The sequence below is a fragment of the Protopterus annectens genome, chromosome 4.part0, assembly GCF_019279795.1.
Source record: "Protopterus annectens isolate FY-2018-M chromosome 4.part0, PAN1.0, whole genome shotgun sequence".
NCBI lineage: Eukaryota > Metazoa > Chordata > Ceratodontiformes > Protopteridae > Protopterus > Protopterus annectens.
Window position 1 is genome coordinate 1,599,772,600 of NC_056733.1, and position 18,001 is coordinate 1,599,790,600.

Sequence of the window (18,001 nt, forward strand, 5' to 3'; positions counted from 1 at the left end):
AGGTAGAATCTGAGCTGTCTGTGCACCTCCAAGGAGTGCGGGATCCCTTTCCCTTTATTTTGGGGATTAGGGAAGAAAGTAGGCAAATGGATGAATTGGTTGAGAGCCACACTGGACACCACTTTAGGCATAAAGGAAGAGTTAGTCCTTAGGGAAACCCTGTCAGCATGGAAAATAATGAAGGGCTCCACAGCCATGAGTGCTTGTAGCTCAGACACTCTTCTAGCTGAAGTGATGACCAGAAGCAGGGCTGTTTTCCAAGAGAGGAATTTTAACTCTGCTGATGCTGCAGGTTCAAAAGGGGGAAGCATGAGCTTTTCCAGTACAAAGTTAAGGTTCCAAGTAGGGGTGGGTGCTTTCCTTGGCAGCCTTAAGTTGTTTGCCCCTCTCAGGAATTGTCTGATAAGAGGGTGTGAGAAGAAAGGTGGCTCAGTGTTGAAATGAGCCAAAATGGCTGAGGCATGTATCTTAATGGAGGAGAAGGACAGGCCTTTGTGGAGTAGATCTGCTAAGTAATCCAGAATTAGAGGCACAGAGGTCATTGTTGTGTCCTCTCCTTTAGACTGAATCCAGGAGCAGAACCTTTTCCACTTATCAGCATACGATTTTCTTGTACTGGGTCTTCTGGCCTCGAGAATGACGTCCAGCACCTGCTTGCTTAGGGTTGCAGGGGGAGAATTCAAGGAATAAGCCAGGCTGCAAGATTTAGGGTTTGCAATTGCGGATGCAAAAATCTGTCCCTCCTGCTGTGAGAGCAGGGATGGGTTCTGGTATAGGTGCCAGGGTGGCACCGGTGACAGGCTGTACAGGAGTGGGTACCAGTGCTGGAATGGCCAGTCTGGGGCAATCAGAATTGTCCTTGGTTTTTCCTGTCTTATCTTGAGTAATACTCTTGACAGAAGGGGCAGAGGGGGAAAGGCATAGATTGAGAGATTGAACCACTGAAAAGATAGGGCATCCACTTTTCCAGGCCCTGCTGTGAGGATTCCTGGTGAAGAATTTGCTGAGCTGGTGGTTGAAGGGGGAGGCAAAGAGATCCACCTCTGGGGTCCCCCATTTCTGAATCAGAAGGTTGAAGGTGCTGAGCTCCAATTGTCACTCGTGTGGGTCTAGTAGATTTCTGCTTAGGTCGTCTGCCAGTGAGCATGGTTTGCCTGGCAGGAATTGAGCTTGTAGCAGATGGACTTGCATGTCCAAGGCCGTGTTCCACAGGGCCATGACTAACTTGCAGAGTGGGTATGAGTGGGTCCTCCTTGCTTGTTTATGTACCACATAACTGTGGTGTTGTCTGTTTTTATTAACAGTTGTCCTGGAAGCAGTAGGGATCTGAAAGCTGTCAGGGCATTCTGCACAGCTAGCATTTCTTTTTGGTTGACGTGCAGATGAATTTGACTTGGGCTCCAGTGGTCCTGAATGCATTTGCCATCCATGTGTGCTCCCCAGGCATAGTCTGATGCATCTGTGGTTAGGGTCTGGGCGGCGAGCGGTTGAGTAAAGTGAAGTCACTTATTGTGGTTGCATGCTTCTGCCAACAAAGGAACTCTGTCCTTAGACAGGGTATGATAGGAATGACTGTTTACAAGTCAAGAGAATGTTGGCACCAAAGACTTTTTAAGTACCATTTAAGTTTCTTCATATGCAGTCCTTGCATATGGAATTAGCAGCATACATGAGGCCATGAACCCAAGGGCCTGCAGTATTTTTCTTGCAGAGAGCTGGGTTCTGGTGGCCATTTGTTTGAAGTAGGCTGTGAGACAGACTTGCTTTTCTGAAGTGAAGAATGCCATCTGGGATGTTGTGTTCAAGCTTGCTCCCAGGAATACAATCTTTCGACTGGGTACCAGTTTTGATTTCTTTTCATTGATGGTGTACCCCAAGGAAGGAAGAAGGTTTTTCACAAATGTCAGGTGCTGCAACAGCAATTCCTGACTGTCTGCCTGAATCAGGCAGTTATCCAAGTGCGGGTACATTTGGATATTTTTCTGCCTGCAGTATGCAACTGCTGGAGCCAGGCATTTTGTGAATACTCTGGGTGCAGTAGATAAGCCAAAGGGAAGTGCAGAGAACTGATAATGCATAGATCCTGTCCTGAAACATAGATATTCCTGCATGACTCCCTTATGGGGATGTGCAGATAGGCTTCTTTTAAGTCTAGGGTGACTAACCAAGCATCCTTGGCTAGCATAGGAAGAAGCTGTTGCAGGGTAAGCTTTATGAATTTTGGTACCACTAGGAAGGTGTTGAGGATAGAAAGATCCAGGATTGGGCACCAAGAGCCCTCTTTCCTGGGTACCAGGAAGAGTCTGGAATAGAATCCTTGACGCCTCTTTTCTAGTGGAACCGGCTGAATAGCTCTGATATTGAGCAGGGAAAGTACTTGGCTTTGAGCCTCTGCCCATTGGTTTGGAGGAAGGTTTTGAAACCCGCTTGGGGTTGGCAGTGAGTGGAAATAAAATTTGTACCCCTGGGATACAATGTTGAAGCCCCATCGGTCCTGTGCGATGGGCATCCAGTTTTTTGCATGAATAGCAAGTTTTCCTCCTAGGGGCACAAGCAATTGGGCAGGGCTGGGGAGTGGAGTAAAGAAGTAATTGTGAGTTTTTTCCGTAAGGAGGTGGCTTACCACTCCCGGTTTTAGGGGTGGGGGCACTCCATTGATTAGATCTCTGCATACCCTGAAACTGTACTCTGGGTGGTCTATTACCCCTGGGTCTGGTTTGAGAAGGTCTGGAGGGAGCTGGAAAGGACCAGTGTTTGGAAGGGCAATGCCTACTGAACCTAGGGGGTTGCACTTGTAAGAATTCTTTAACAGTGTGCATACACTTAGCTTTTTCTTCCATCTTTTTGAAAACCTCTTCTGCTTTGGTGCCAAACAAACTGTCTTTGTTTAGAGGAGCATCTAGTACCTTAGAACTGACATGGTCTGGCAAAGTCTGCTCCTTGAGCCAAGAATGTCTTCTCAGTGCACAGCCAGTCACTGCTGCCCGACAAGATGCTTCTAGGGCGTCAAAGCCACACTGCAAAGTATGCTTGCTGACTTGGCTTGCAGAGTGCATAAGCTCCTGCAAATCTTTATTTTCTGCACAGTCTGTAAAGGTTGCCACTTTTTGTTTAATAAGTTCCATAATATGCTGCTGGTACTTCAGCATGTGAAACTGGCAATTCAATGTCCTAATAGCCAGAGTTGCAGAGGTATATACCTTTTTACCCCATCTGTCCAAGGCCCTGGAATCCCTGTTCAAAGGGGTGGGATTCTTGGCTAAAGTTGCCTTGATACCTTTAGGCTGCTGGGAAATGATCTCTGGGTCAGCAGTAAGATTCTTGAAAAGAAATTTGTGAGTGTCAGGTACTCTATAGTACCTGTCTGGTTTCCTAGGGGCAGAACGTAAAGTGTCAGGAGTAAGACTGGATTCCATAAAAACATCAACAACAACATCCAGGACAGGGGGGATTGCTAAAGGCCTGTGCTGAGGCAACTCTAGGAATTCTCTGAGTCTCTTTTTGGACTGAGGATAGTCTTGGCATTCCCAGTGGAAATGCTCTCTTAAGGTATGCAATGTTTCACCAAAAGAAAAATCCTCTGGAGGGGAGGCAGAGGGAATGGATTCTTCTGCAACAGAATCCTCATAAGCAGATAAGGTCATGTCGTCATAATCAGAAACCTCACAGCCATCGGACTCCTGGTGTGTAGAAGCTGTAGGGGACTGGTCTCTTTTCCTCTTAGCAGGGGAAGGCTGACTTCCCCTAATCAGCATAATGAGGTCTTCAGCCATTCTGAGCATTTGTTTTTGTGGTATGGGAGCAGGTGCATGCCCTTTGGTTGCCAGTTTTCTAGGCATAGTGCGTACTCTGGGCCTAAGAAACTCAGTAGTTTTAGATAAAAAGAAGTTGTCAGTTTGAGTCGAACATTGGTTGAGCAAAGAACTGCCTCAGAAGCCGGTGCCTGCACAGCGGCTCTGGACCCATCCAAGTTAGAGACATCCGCAGGTTCCATATTCGGAGAAGAGTATCATGGCATACCGGACTCCAAATGGGTCTCAGTAGAGGCCTGCGAATCCAATGAAGCAAGCATCAGGGGCTGTGAAAGCGCCTCACTGAGTGCCGGTGGACTGGCGACTAGCTTAACAGAAACGTCATCGGCAGCTTTGGACCTATGCGGTCTGTCTCTGTCTTTACCCTTACGTTTTTTCAGCAAATCAGTAGTCGGATGACTTACCAAAACCATTTCGGAATACGGAGATCGAGAGCGAAAGAATTCAGTGACAAAGCAAGCCCGACAACGAATGGTTCGGGCGTTAAAAAAAGCACAAAACTGACAGCGAGGTACGTCGTGGTCTGGGCCTAAACAGGTGACGCAGTAAGAATGAAAATCTCTGTGAGGTATTTGCTTTCCACAGGCAAGACAATTGTTAACTTTTTCTGACACTGGTTAGAGCAAGAAAAAAGGATCCCCAGCGGGGTACTTAGCTTTAGAAGACTTCAGGATTATTAAATTCATAAATGAAAATTCATGTAGCGGCCGACCGGCACTTGCAAACTGTTTCTGCTTCAGACTCCTCGGCAATAAAGACTGATGTAATGGCGTCAGCTGCCTGTTTTTATACCCCTGACAACCTGACGTCAGTCCTGGAGCGAAATAATCTGATGCAGAAATACTAAGTCTCTGGTATTCGGGCTGACTGAGGGCTACTTGCAGGCAGACAACTCAAGTGTGATGACTGCAACAGCGAAACACGAAGAATATCTTAGCAGTATTATCAGCTTGCATACATATATTCTCAACCTCAGCATGTATACACAAGAAAAAAAGGACCACACATAGCCAAAATGTCAGGTAAATCAGAACTGGGCATGTTTTTGCTAAGAAATTACACTGGCACCAATACAAAAAGGGTTCATCAACTAAAATCATGCAGTACACAAGAAAGTGTTGTATAGTTATGTAAATGCTAAATATAAATCTAATAAAAAACATATGTAAGTGGCAAATGACAAGACAGAACAGATGGCTTGTCAGGAGTCTGGTTTTGCCACTGGTGTTTTGCAAACATGTCATACCTAGTATTACTGGTCATGTTCACATGGAATTGCAGGGAACAGTAACATAACAGCAGCAACGCAATAGAAAGTGTTGTAACAGATGACAAATTACAGTTTCTGATAGTCTGTCAGCATGCCATACAGTAAGAAATATTTATGGAATTACCCATCTGCCATTAAGCTGGTCAATGTGATGAAAACAACTGCAGCATTAAAGACATGTCCGGAGAAGTCATGTAATACAGAGTATAATTATCTTGTGAATATGTAATGCACACGAGCAATGAATGACATAATAAACATCTGCATCGTGTCATTTTTTAACACATGCCAGAACAGATATCAGAGAGATGCACAGCATTCATGGTCACCATAGAAATACATGTTACCGGTCATGTCATAAAAAAACACCCTTAAAGGGCTTACAGCATTTTCCTACCATATAAGGTGTACAGATTACCTATCTCATAAGATAACACCTGAAAAAGGCAGCCCTTTTGAGTGCATCATAAATACTGTTTGTGGGTAAGCCACTGATCTCTGACACTTTTGTCTGGTTGACAGATGTTACCAGATTCAAACCCTTGCCTAATACACAGGTCTGTTTTCAGACCTCTGTATTGAATGCATGTACTGCATCAGATAGCAATGGAGACTGTCACAAACAACGAAACTGAATGTGTGTGTTAAGACAAGAGGTATGAAAATAATATGAACTATTGGATTTATTGACAATGGTGGAAAGGAGCTACACATATTACTGTCCACACAACAGTGAGCATTACAGTATCACTGCTTCTCTGACAAGAAAGCTGTTTCTATCATGCAGGACACATACCGTCTCAGAAGTGAATCACTTGACTGCTTCTTTGACAAGGAAGCCGTTTTCATCATGTAGGATACACACTGTCCCAGAACTGAACCACAGTCTATCTGTGTAGTTATGCTACACAAGCCAATGCTCAATACACATGCCACACGACCACTCACAGCAAGGCATGCCCCAAATAAACATTTCACTGCCATGCAATCACAGCCTTTGATGACTTACTAAGGTGTTTATGTAACATCAGTATATTCATATAATGATGGCCCAGTCAGGAATTGAATAGCAAGCCATCTGACTCCACTGACTAATGACATATGGATTTACCACAAGCTCCACAACAGACATCTTAGTGACAATCCACCTGTGCTAACTTATTACATCAGATGCATGTGTGGTAAACAACACCTGAGAAGAAAAGGATGGTGCAGGACTCTCACACTGAAAATGGACACATTATAAATGTGGTGGATGCATTCATGCATAACAATATAATATACAACAATGCTGCCAGGCATTGAATGTGGATGTTTAAGACATGAGTATCTGACAACAGACAATACATATTTTAAAGACGGAATGCACCACAGTAGAAATGTCATTGCAGTTGAAAGATATGCCATTATGGGAAGGCATTACATCATGTTATTGCTACAAGGGATTTGCATGCCTGTAATTGCTGTAGTAAGTCAACGGCAGACAGAATGTTCTCTCATTCACTTGTGTCAGCAGATAACACTTTCTACACATGCTATAAAAGGAAAATATAATCGGTTCCTACTGTATGATCAACAACGCATTCTTTTGAATGCGTCTTGATCGAACGTGAAAGCACAAAACGGCATATAAGCAAATTCTTTCCCTGGGAAAGAAATCGCTTGTCCGCCTTCATTATTTTGCTGTTTTCATCACTGTACTGCAATCTCGTAGTTGGTATATTTAAGTAGGAGGGTGTGGGGTAAGGGCTTCCACTTTATGTAATGTTTTTAAGTTGTTTTTTTTTTATTTTTTGGAACAGCAATTTTTTTCAGCTTTCACTTACATAGGGTCGATAAATCAGCGTTCGTTTTTTTAAACATTCCCTGATTTAATACAGACCCATATAATCACATGTAATCATTACTCTGAATAAAAGCATCATTGTAAGAAAAACTGTCACAGCTTTTAGTAAGAGAGATCAACATCTGTACGTGTACAAAGCAAATGTGCTTGACAACAGTGTTAGTGACATGTACAGTCACAGTAACATTGACACAATGTAGTCTGAGTACTAATGGATGGATATGAAATAACTACCCAAGATCACATTAAGTGCCTGAATCTCAAGCACCACACAACCATGTTGAGGTACAGCTGAGACAGTGCACAGTTAAATGGATGACAGCACCACTGTTTATTAGCTGGATGTTTAGGCTCAAAAGTGTTCAAAGTGCACAATAACACTTTACGGATAAACATCATATATGCCTTTGAAGAACAGCCTATACAGTATAAGGGTGAAAAGACACACCGATAGCTGGTGGTAAATATCTTACCTATGTTGTTACACAATGCACAGTATCAAAGTCATGCAACACAGGAGAATTTGCACTCCAAATATGGGAGACTGCAGGTAAGTTAGCAGTATACAATCACTGTGGCCAAAAAGTTATTTTCCCTGTGAATGCTAGGATTTGCTAGTATCACAGAGTGGCACAGTAATTCAATCACATAATTAGAAGTATAATAAAGGTGGTTGTGAGGTGGCCAATGGTATATGATATTCATCACTTTCACACTACTGAAGAGGTGATGGAATTGAACCACATTATCAGCAGCCAGCACCACAGGAGAATAATGAGTAAAACTAAAACATACAGCATGCAGGAAGGGATGACATCAGCAGTGTATTGCCAAGTAAATGCAACTGGTAACATTACTTTTATAGCTACCAGGAGATGTAAAAGTTACCACTGCAAATGTGTGTAAAACAATCATGATTTAATTGGCAGTCACACTTGTAGAAGTTAAGCACTACTGTATTTGAACATCCTACCTATCTAGTTACACATTCTAGATAATGCTGTAAGACATGCAAGCACCAGAGGAAAAGTCTAGCATTTAAACAGTGACGGCTGACTTGCAAAATAATGACCTCATCATTGTGTTGAGCCAGGGGCGCAGACAGACAACAGAATGATGTAATCATGCTCACTTATTAATGCCACACAAAAACAAAATGCCATCTGAAAAATGGAAACTTTCTCCACCCACCCAGTTAAATGTTTGCATCACTTTCCCTCTAAAAAACATTAGATGGATATTTTTACAACTCATGACACACTTATTTGAAGCATTACTTTACACATTTGTGGACAGCGTACTGGCTAAAAAAAAAACAATGTTTTCTTTAAGTAATATACAGGAAATTGTACTCAGAGTACAAAATGTATGCACAGCTACACCCTTGTGCTGCAAGAAGTTGTGGATGTGAAAGATGGGCTTTAATAGATGGTAGAGTCATCTATCAGTTTAAAACATTTATCCAGAGTACAGGCTCTCACACAGACATGTCTTCCATGTTGGGCATCAAACCTCCTACCTATAAAGTTACACAATCTAGCCAGCAGCCACAGGAGAAGACTGATTCTTAAGGGTAGAGAGTGCACTTTTGTCAGGATGACCTTCTCAATGTGTCTCATACATAATGTTTCTGTAAAAAAATGGGATAAGGGAACTGTGAGAACAGTTAAATGTATCCTTCTCAAAAGAATTTGATACAGCACCAAATGTTACACACAGTCCCCCCCCCCTCTCTCATACACACACACACAGACACGACTTACATGGCAGACACTGAACCTCCTACCTGTTTAGTTATACAATCTAGAGAACACTGTAATAGTCACAAGCACCACAGGAGAAAACTGACACTACCAATGTGAAATTACACATCTGAATATTTGTAAAATCCAGTACTTGGAAGAGATCTAAACTTTCATCACAGGTTGTGCAACACATGCATATATGTGCACAGGACAACATAGCATCACTATGACTGTCACATGTAATGACATACTGTTCTAATGAAATGTAGATACTGTCTTTACTGTACATTGTGATGGACACTGACATGTTACACAGTGGAATGACATACAAACTGACTGTTGTACACCAATGGATTATTAATAAAGCATTCCGGTGCATTCATATCAGGATGACTGCACACTTGTATTGTCTCATACTTGCACTATGTGCACTGTCAAGACAAACATGCAAGTTTTACATAGGACAGTACACTGCAGAATGACAGTGATGGATTCTGTGAGAAAGGTTTGACCAAGCTGGTAATACAGTGCAAGTGTAAACACTGTAGAGCAGACATATACTTTAGATGAATGAATGAAGTGAGTCAACATCATTCTGAAATTAAGATCACCTCTTGACAAAAGTAATATAGACATACATAGTGCAACATAAAACTGTATATATGCGATTTTCTCTTTTTTATTTGTTGCACTTTTTGCGCATAGCACTGCTAACCCGAACTGTACTGCTGAAGGTAAAGTGTTAAAACATGCATAACCATATCATGAAGTCTTGAACTTACAGTGGTAATTAGCAGTACTCTATGTTGCTCAGTACCAACTTCCATGCAGACATCCGTAAAAGACAATCTATGCAATAGGTATCAGGCACATAAATATAGCAGCAGGACAATGTGTTAATTAAAGCTATAGCCAACATTTACATGCATAACAGTCAGACAGCACATCCTGAAATATATTTTCATCCTCATTTATTTGAACATTTATAGCATGCCAGAAAAAAAACATTCATACCCGAGTATTATCTTAGCACACTACGTAGAAAGCCATAACTGTGAAAGTTACTATTTGACAGCAGATTTCAGCAAACGTGAATGCATGTATTCATCTTCATTACTCTACTGACCACTGCAATATTTACATCCAGCTCTTCATCTTCTTCAAAAATACATTAAACTGACCAAACACAACTTAACACAACAATGCAGACAAAGGCAATCAAATTCCAAGATATTACTATAAGCTGTGTACTTCCATTTAGCCTTAGCTGCATTTGCTGCCCAGTGCCAGACATTGCACAAATGCAGAGGTGGAAGATTAATGACAGAGAGGGGAGAAGATATATCAACAGTGTGACATGGAGGCAGGGACAAAGTAGATTATGACAGAAGGACAATGGTGGCTCACAACAAGATGTAGCCAATAAACATGTATAACAGTGTACCAATAACACTTAGGTAATGGCTAAATTAGAACTTTGCAATAAACAAACACCTAACAGGAAAAGACTGGCTTTATAAGTCTCCCTGTTAGGGCTGTAATTTTTTTGAATATAATGTCTTACTGCACTACTCCAATGCTATGTTAAGGAAATGTTTTATATGGAGAGAAATGCAGACATTTGCAGTTAAATATATGATAGGAGTATGAAATGTCATGAAGTAATAAATTGTCACACAGCTGTAATCGAACCAATGATGCTATGCAAAAACATAAGGGTACAAACAAGGCAATTTTCTCTACATACCACATGGAAATCTCCTACTTTAATACATCCAGCAGCCTATGATCTGTTAATTTAACTGTTCCACAGAACTGCCTTTAGTCTGCCTTTCTCTGTATTCCCACAGCACAGTGGATTTAAGCACATTTGCGTGAAAGTAACTAGACTACTGCAGAATAAACTGAAATCTTCAGCTTATACGATAAGTTAAACAGCACTAAATGTCACTCAGCATTGCTGTGCTATGCCAAACTCTGCACAAATACTGAGGACATAAAGTGAAGGCTTTTCCATGTGCCATTTCTGGCCACATGCATGTGTGGGGAGGGAGAGGTTGCCGTCCTGATGGGGGGACGCAATCCCAACTCTTCAGCCGCGCAGGGCCACCAACAGGGCTCGACAATGGTTGCGGGTACCTGTGGAGGGCACCCGCAATGATGCCCGTGAAACCTCACATGCTCGTGATGACCACCCCTGGCGTCCAAGAAGAAAAATCATACGACTCTGAGTGGTGGATCACTCGGGCTCATGTGTTGATGAAGAACGCAGCTAGCTGCAAGAACTAATGTGAATTGCAGAACACATTGATCACCGACACTTCGAACACACTTTGTGGCCCCGGGTTACTCCCTGGGGCTACGCCTGTCTGAGGGTTGTCGTGCCTTCTATCGCCCCTGGGGGTGTCTGGCCCCTGTCAACGGCATGGCCAGGGAGTCCCCCCAGGGAGAGATGCAGACGGAGGAGAGGAGTCCCCCGCTGCCCCAAGCCAGGAAGCCTGTCAAAGGACAGAAGGAAGCAGGTGCGCATCTGGCCCGCGACCCCCCTCCCCAGAGGCTGTCGGTGGTACCTCCACCAGGCTGCCCTCTTGGGGTAGAGCCCGACGCCCGCCCGGCACCCTCCCGGGGCCACGTCAGCCATCCTCCGACACTCGGGAGTCACCCACAATCACGCTCATAACGCGACCTTAGATCAGACGTGACGATCAGCCAAATTTAAGCATATTATTAAGTGGAGGCAAAGGAACTAACTGGGATTCCCTCAGTAACGGCGAATGAAGAGGAAGAGCCCAGCGCCAAATCCTCTTCCCAGGCGATGGGCGCAGGGAAATCTGGTGTATAGAAGTCCGTCAGGGGGCCAAGTCCTTGAGATCGAGGCTCAGCTCGCGGACAGTGTGAGGCTGGTGGCGGCCCCCGGCGCATCTGGATCAGGTCTTTCCAGAGTCGGGTTGTTTGTGAATGCAACCCATACCTGGTGGTAAACTCCATCTAAGGCTAAACACTGGCACGAGACTGAAAGCGGACAAGTACCATAAGGGAAAGTTGAAAAGAACTTTGAAGAGAGAGTTCAAGAGGGTGTGAAACTTGTTTGGAGGTAAATGGGTGGGGACTACGCTGTCCACTTGGAGGATTCAACTCAGCGGCAGCACCAGCCACCCCGGCAAGGAGGATCCCACTCCCCCTCGGTGAGGGGAGTGTTACAGCTGGCGGCATCGGCCCTCACCATTGCCCAGGGTCATGGGAGATAACTGCCGCCGCCCCCACCCTCGTGGCGGGGGCCAGGGTCCCCCAGTTCCTGGCAGGACTGTTGACTGGGCTCACTTCGGGTGCCCAGGGTCAGCGGCGATGTCTGTGACCCACCCATCCCATCCTGAAACACGGACCAAGGAGTCTAACAGGTGCGCGAGTCAAAAGGTGAGCAGGAAACCCCACAGGGCAACGAAAGAGAGGTCTGGCACATGCTGACTGAGGTGGGATCCCCCCGTCCCACATGGGGGTGCACCGCCAGCCCGCCTCACCCATCCCGTCGGGGAGATGAAGCGTAAGCGCACTTGGTAGGACCCGAAAGATGGTGAACTATGCCTGGGCAGGGCAAAGCCAGAGGAAACTCTGGTGGAGGTCCATAGCAGTCTTGTATAGGGATGAAAGACTAATCGAACCATCTAGTAGCTGGTTCTCTCCAAAGTTTCTCTCAGGATAGCTGGCACTCGGTGGACGCAGTTTTATCTGGAAAAGCAAATGATTAGAGGTCTTAGGGACAAAACGATCTCAACCTATTTTCAAACTTCAAATGGGTAAGAAGTCCAACTCACTGGCTTGGAGCCAGGCATGGAATGTGAGCACCCAGTGAACCACTTTTGGTAAGCAGAAATGGCGCTGCGAGATGAACCGAATGCCGGGTTAAGGCACCCGATGTCGACGTCCATCAGGCCCCAGAAAAGGTGTTGGTTGATATAGACAGCAGGATAGTGGCCATGGAAGTCAGAGTCAGCTAAAGAGTGTGTTCAGCTGCCGAATCAACTAGCCCTGAAAATAGATGGCGCTGGAGCATCGGGCCCATACCTGGCTGTCACTGGGAGCCGAAGTGGCTACTCAGCGACGAGTAGGAGGGCCGCCACGGTGGCAATAAAGCCCAGGGCGAGGGCTCGGGTGGAGCCGCCATGGGTGCAGATCTTGGTGGTAGTAACAAATATTCAAATGAGAGCATTGAAGGCCGAAGTGGAGAAGGGTTCCTTGTGAACAGCAGCTGAACATGGGTCAGTCGTTCTTGACAGACAGGCAAGCTCTGATTGAAAGGGAGTTGGGTTCAGATCCCCGAATCCAGAGCGGCGGAGACGGGCACCTCGCGGAGTCCAGTGCGGTGATGCTAATGATCCCGGAGAAGCTGGCAGGAGCCCCTGGGAAAGTTCCCTTTTCTTTGTAAAGGGCAGGGTGTGCTGGAATGGGTTCGCCCTGAAAGAGGGGCCCGCGCCCTGTAAAGTGTTGCAGTTCTGGCAGTGTCAGGTGAGCTCTCACCGGCCCCCTGAAAATCCGGGGGAGAGGGTGTGTCATGCCGGGTCGTACCCATATCTGCAGCAGATCTCCAAGGTGAACAGCCTCTGGCATGTTAGAACAATGTAGGTAAGGGAAGTCGGCAAGCCAGATCCATAACTTTGGGATAAAGATTGGCTCCAAGGGCTGGGTCGGTCAGGCTTGGGCGTGAAGCAGGGCTGGGCATGCTCCTCAGCTGGACGAGGGGTTGCCCCCTCACCGCACTCCCTCTTCCCGGGGGGCCAAGGGGACGGAGGTGGTGGCTCTGGACATGCACCGGGCCCTTCCTGTGGATCACCCAAGCTGTGGCGGCGCCAGTCCAGACCGGCGTCCCGCATCGTCCGGCTGCTAGCAGCTGACTTAGAACTGGTGCAGACTGGGGGAATCTGACTGTTAAATTAAAACAAAGCATTGCGAAGGCCCGAGACGGGTGTTGACACAATGTGATTTCTGCCAAATGCTCTGAATGTCAAAGTGAAGAAATTCAATGAAGCACAGGTAAATGTCAGGAGTAACTATGACTATCTTAAGGTAGCCAAATGCCTCATCATCTAATTAGTGATGCGCATGAATGGATGAATGAGATTCCCACTGTCCCTACCTACTATCTAGCGAAACCACAGCCAAGGGAACTGGCTTGGTAGAATCAGCGGGGAAAGAAGAGCCTGTTGAGATTTACTCTAGTCTGGCACTGCGAGGAGACATGAGAGGTGTAGAATAAGTGGGAGGCCTCGGCTGCTGGCGAAATACCACTACTCATCATTTTTCTAATTACCTGATGAGGCGGGGGCGAGCCCCACCGGGGCTCTCGCTGCTGGCTCCAAGCGCCCGGGCATCCGGCCGCGACCCGCTCCAGGGACAGTGTCAGATGAGGAGTTTGACTGGGGCAGTACACCTGTCAAAGAGCAACGCAGGTGTCCTAAGACAAGCTGAGGGAGGACAGAAACCTCCCGTGGAACAGAAGGGCAAAAGCTCGCCTGTTCTCGATTTTCAGTATGAATACAGCCCATGAAAGCGGGGCCTCACGATCCTCCTGGCCTTATGGGTTTTAAGCCGAAGGTGTCAGAAAAGTTATCCCACGGATAACTGGCTTGTGGTGGCAAAGCGTTCATAGCGACATCACTTTTTGATCCTTCGATGTCGGCTCTTCCTATCATTGTGAAGTAGAATTCACCAAGCATTGGATTGTCCACCAACTAATAGGGAACGTGAGCTAGGTTTAGAACGTCGTGAGACAGGTTAGATTTTACCTTACTGATGATGTGCTGTTGCGATAGTAATTCTGCTCAGTACGAGAGGAACCATAGGTTCAGACATTTGGTGTATGTGCTTGGCTGAGGAGAAAATGGTGCAAAGCTACCATCTGTGGGATGACTGAACGCGTCTAAGTCAGAATTCCACCTAAACGTAATGATACCACAGTGCCACAAATCTCCGGTTGGCCAGGGATAGCTGTCCGCAAGGTCAGCGAGGAGCACCGCTCGTCAATGGGTCAGAGCGCGGATGGAAGGAGGCCACCTCTCTCCAGCAGTGCACCGCACGTTGGTGGGGAACTAGGTGCTAAATTATTTGTAGACAACTTGATTCTGGGTCAGGGTTTCATATGATGCAGAGCAGCAAAAAAACTGCGATCTAGTGAAAGTCAGCCCTCGAGCCAACCTTTTGTTGCAGGTGGGGGGACGGGCTCTGCGCCCTCGCAGGGAGGGGTGACCTGTCCTTGGCCGTCCCGCCCTGCGTGCCACCCCCCCTCCCCTAAGTCCAGATCATCTGCGGGACTTTGTTCCTAGGCGGCAGGAGTGGGGCCACAGGGTAGAACACAGGGGAAGGAATACAGGAATTTGCAGGAGGGTTGTGGGAGAGCACCAAAGCTATCCATTTCTTCATAACATATATGTTCATGGTTTTGCAGAGTCACCATTCCAATGATAATGTCGTATGGCCAACTGGACCAAATAAATTATGTCAAGATGACACATAGGAGAAGTGGAGAGTTATGTATGGAGCGTAATATTTTCTTTTTCTTTTTTTTTTTTTTTTTTGTGGGAGGGGGAAGGAATATTGGGAAATGTGCTTAGGAATGAGAGGGTCAGGTAGGTAGCTAGTGTAGGTTAGGAAGCATCCACAGACATCGAAGAGAGAGAGAGAGAGGGATGGTGATAAAGACAAACGGTTGGGGGACACCATGATTGGGATAGTTAGAGGACATCAGAGATGCACCCATGTCCAGCTTGAATACAGTGAGAATCTAATCCTCACCCTGAGAACTGTCATCGCTGTCTCCTGCAACAGCTCCCTGGGTCAGTGCCAGATGTGACATCTTCTTTGCAATGTGACACAGGACCTTTTTAACCTTGCCAATACTTACCCTGAGGACCATCTCCATTATATTCTCTACTAGCCCTGTCAGCTCCTGCCAGATGACAAAATCTCCTGGAGCAGTAGTAGTGGAGTTGGCGTGTATCACAGTACCAGCTGCCAGGGCAGAGCTACATGATGTAGTTGGAGCGGTTAGGGCAGAGTTGTGCAGGCAACACTGACGAGGTTGTGAACCTGAAGTACTGGATGTCTCTGCTGCCATCTGTGGAGGTATGGTGGGCTGAGCCATAGTGGTTGCTGTACACCTCTGTGCTGTTGAACATTAATCTTCCAGCAGCAAGTTTTGCAAACTGCAGATTAATAAATGATAACATCTCCACCCACAAAAATAAAACAGACAGAGAGAAAAAGGTTTGGGGGGAAGAGACAAAAATGAGAGAGATAATTAGAACATGTCACAGTACTGTATTTTTAAAATAAATTTGGTTTGGCAAGACATAATTATGATAATTTTACTACTTCACACCTTTGCCACATCCACATATGACAAAAAGGTACGTATGTGACATCAAATAAACACATTACACTGCTATGATCTAAGAAACAGCAACCTTTACCTTAATTATGAGGGACTGGAATTATGCATTCTAATTTAATAATCACAATTACCATAATTTGATTCTTCAGGAAATACTTTTGTTAATATTTTACAAACAATTAACCGTTAATAAAAAGTAATTGCTGCTTCTGGGTACTGAACCTACGCACAGTAAAGTTGGTGTTTTAATTGCCTGATGCAAGCAACATGCATGCTTGAGATGAAGGTTGAAGTGTGGCTACTCAAGGTGCTAGTGCTTGAGGGAATGAAAACATTATGGCTTGGGTTTTTACATGACTCACATTTACTCCCATGCCTCTCTGAGGTGAGTTAATCTCTCCTGGTGCACCTCACAGTTTTCAATTATCTCCTCTTCAGCTGTACAGCACAATAAGAAAAGAAATATATACAAAAGCATAATGAATAACTCCTTTGGCTGGCTAGATAATTAATGCCACCATCATAGGCAAGCTATGGATCAGTATACTTGCACAACTGAGGGATATTCCCAGTTCTAAATTCAGCCTCCCATCAACTTAAGAGTTCCTGCTTGCACTTCTTAAGGCCATTACAGTGGTGATGACATTGTTCTCCAGGGGTGGTATGCCTGCTGCATTGGAGATAGCCTTGGCTAAGTTATTCCAAGCCTTATAATGAGTTCTGGTATAATCCTGTTGCAACAGCCTACACCTGTAGCACTTCATGAGGAGTGTCACAAATATCCTGGATTCCTCAATGCCCCATCTTTGTACTGTAAATTTAGCACCATTCTCTCCCTCACCAGCCATGTCTGCAAAAGTGAGGCTAACAAAATATGTCTGAATTAGCATCCAGTTCAGATTATTCATGTTACTGGTACTGTGCAAAGACATAGTCTTGCCAACTGCATTTGCACAACTGAAAGTGGACAAGCTCCTTGGCAGACACATTGGTGAGAATTACATCACAGAGCAGTTAATGTGTGAAACATGGCATTGAGCTTTGTCATGCATGATGCTCAACCCATTAACACAGTTTCCAATCTTCAACAATAGAATGGTTAATGGCATGGCTTTTAAGATCTAAGGTTTGGAAGGTGAAAGATGAATTATAACATGTCATGCTGGGGCTTACACAATGTTAAAATATTATTGTGCCAACTGGGAATCAACCCATGGGATAAAGGATGCAAAAACTGAAGTTTACTTTATAAACTGACATTGCCACTGGAGAACTTTCCCAGCATGGAAATCAGACATATAGTAATTTCTGAATGAATGGAGATACATTTCAGAGAGGCCTATATGTGTATGCGGTTGTAATAATTTTTTGGAATGCACTACTACGTAAAATACATCATTTCTGTTATCAAATATGTTTCAGATGGATGCAGTAAAATGTGCTGATTAATACAGGTCAGTTTAGGTTATATACATACTTCACGAGACATAACTGTCCTAAACACAGTTGGGATAAGTGATAAGTCATGACGATTATAACAAAACTACTGTAGCCACCATGCATATGCAAGTGTATTTAATATTAAATATAATCACTGTCACCTCTAGGAAACTGGACACACATCACCTTAAGGTTGTGTGTGAAACATTAATGATGTATGCTAAACAGAAAAGTTTTATTATGCAAGGTTTACTGATAAAGTTAAACCTGTTTATTGCAAGCAGTTTATCAATTTTATTTATAGGTTCATAGTTAGGTACTAGGCTATCTGCCCAAAGGCATTTATAAGCCTAGCCGGAATGTGTTGGCTTTTGCCACCCCCTTAGATTAGTTCCCTGTGCCTCTGTCCAGCACAGCAATTGACGTAATCCCTGGGGTAAACTTTCTGTTTCCCATCCATTCGTCAAAGTTTCTCTTGAAGAGTGTTAGTGAGGAGCTCTGCCT

General features: G+C 44.9%; 1 protein-coding gene, 1 non-coding gene and 1 pseudogene across 2 annotated transcripts in view; 2 read left to right on the forward strand and 1 right to left on the reverse strand.

Moving 5' to 3' along the window:
* FBXO38 (F-box protein 38) overlaps nt 1–18,001 on the reverse strand; it is a 3,050,069-nt gene that overhangs the window by 2,055,899 nt on the left and 976,169 nt on the right. The gene's annotated exons all lie outside the window — the stretch shown is intronic.
* Nucleotides 10,897–11,052, forward strand: LOC122800640. The gene has a single exon (XR_006364633.1). It is a non-coding gene; the product is annotated as a 5.8S ribosomal RNA (ribosomal RNA).
* Nucleotides 11,356–14,869, forward strand: LOC122800626 (annotated as a pseudogene).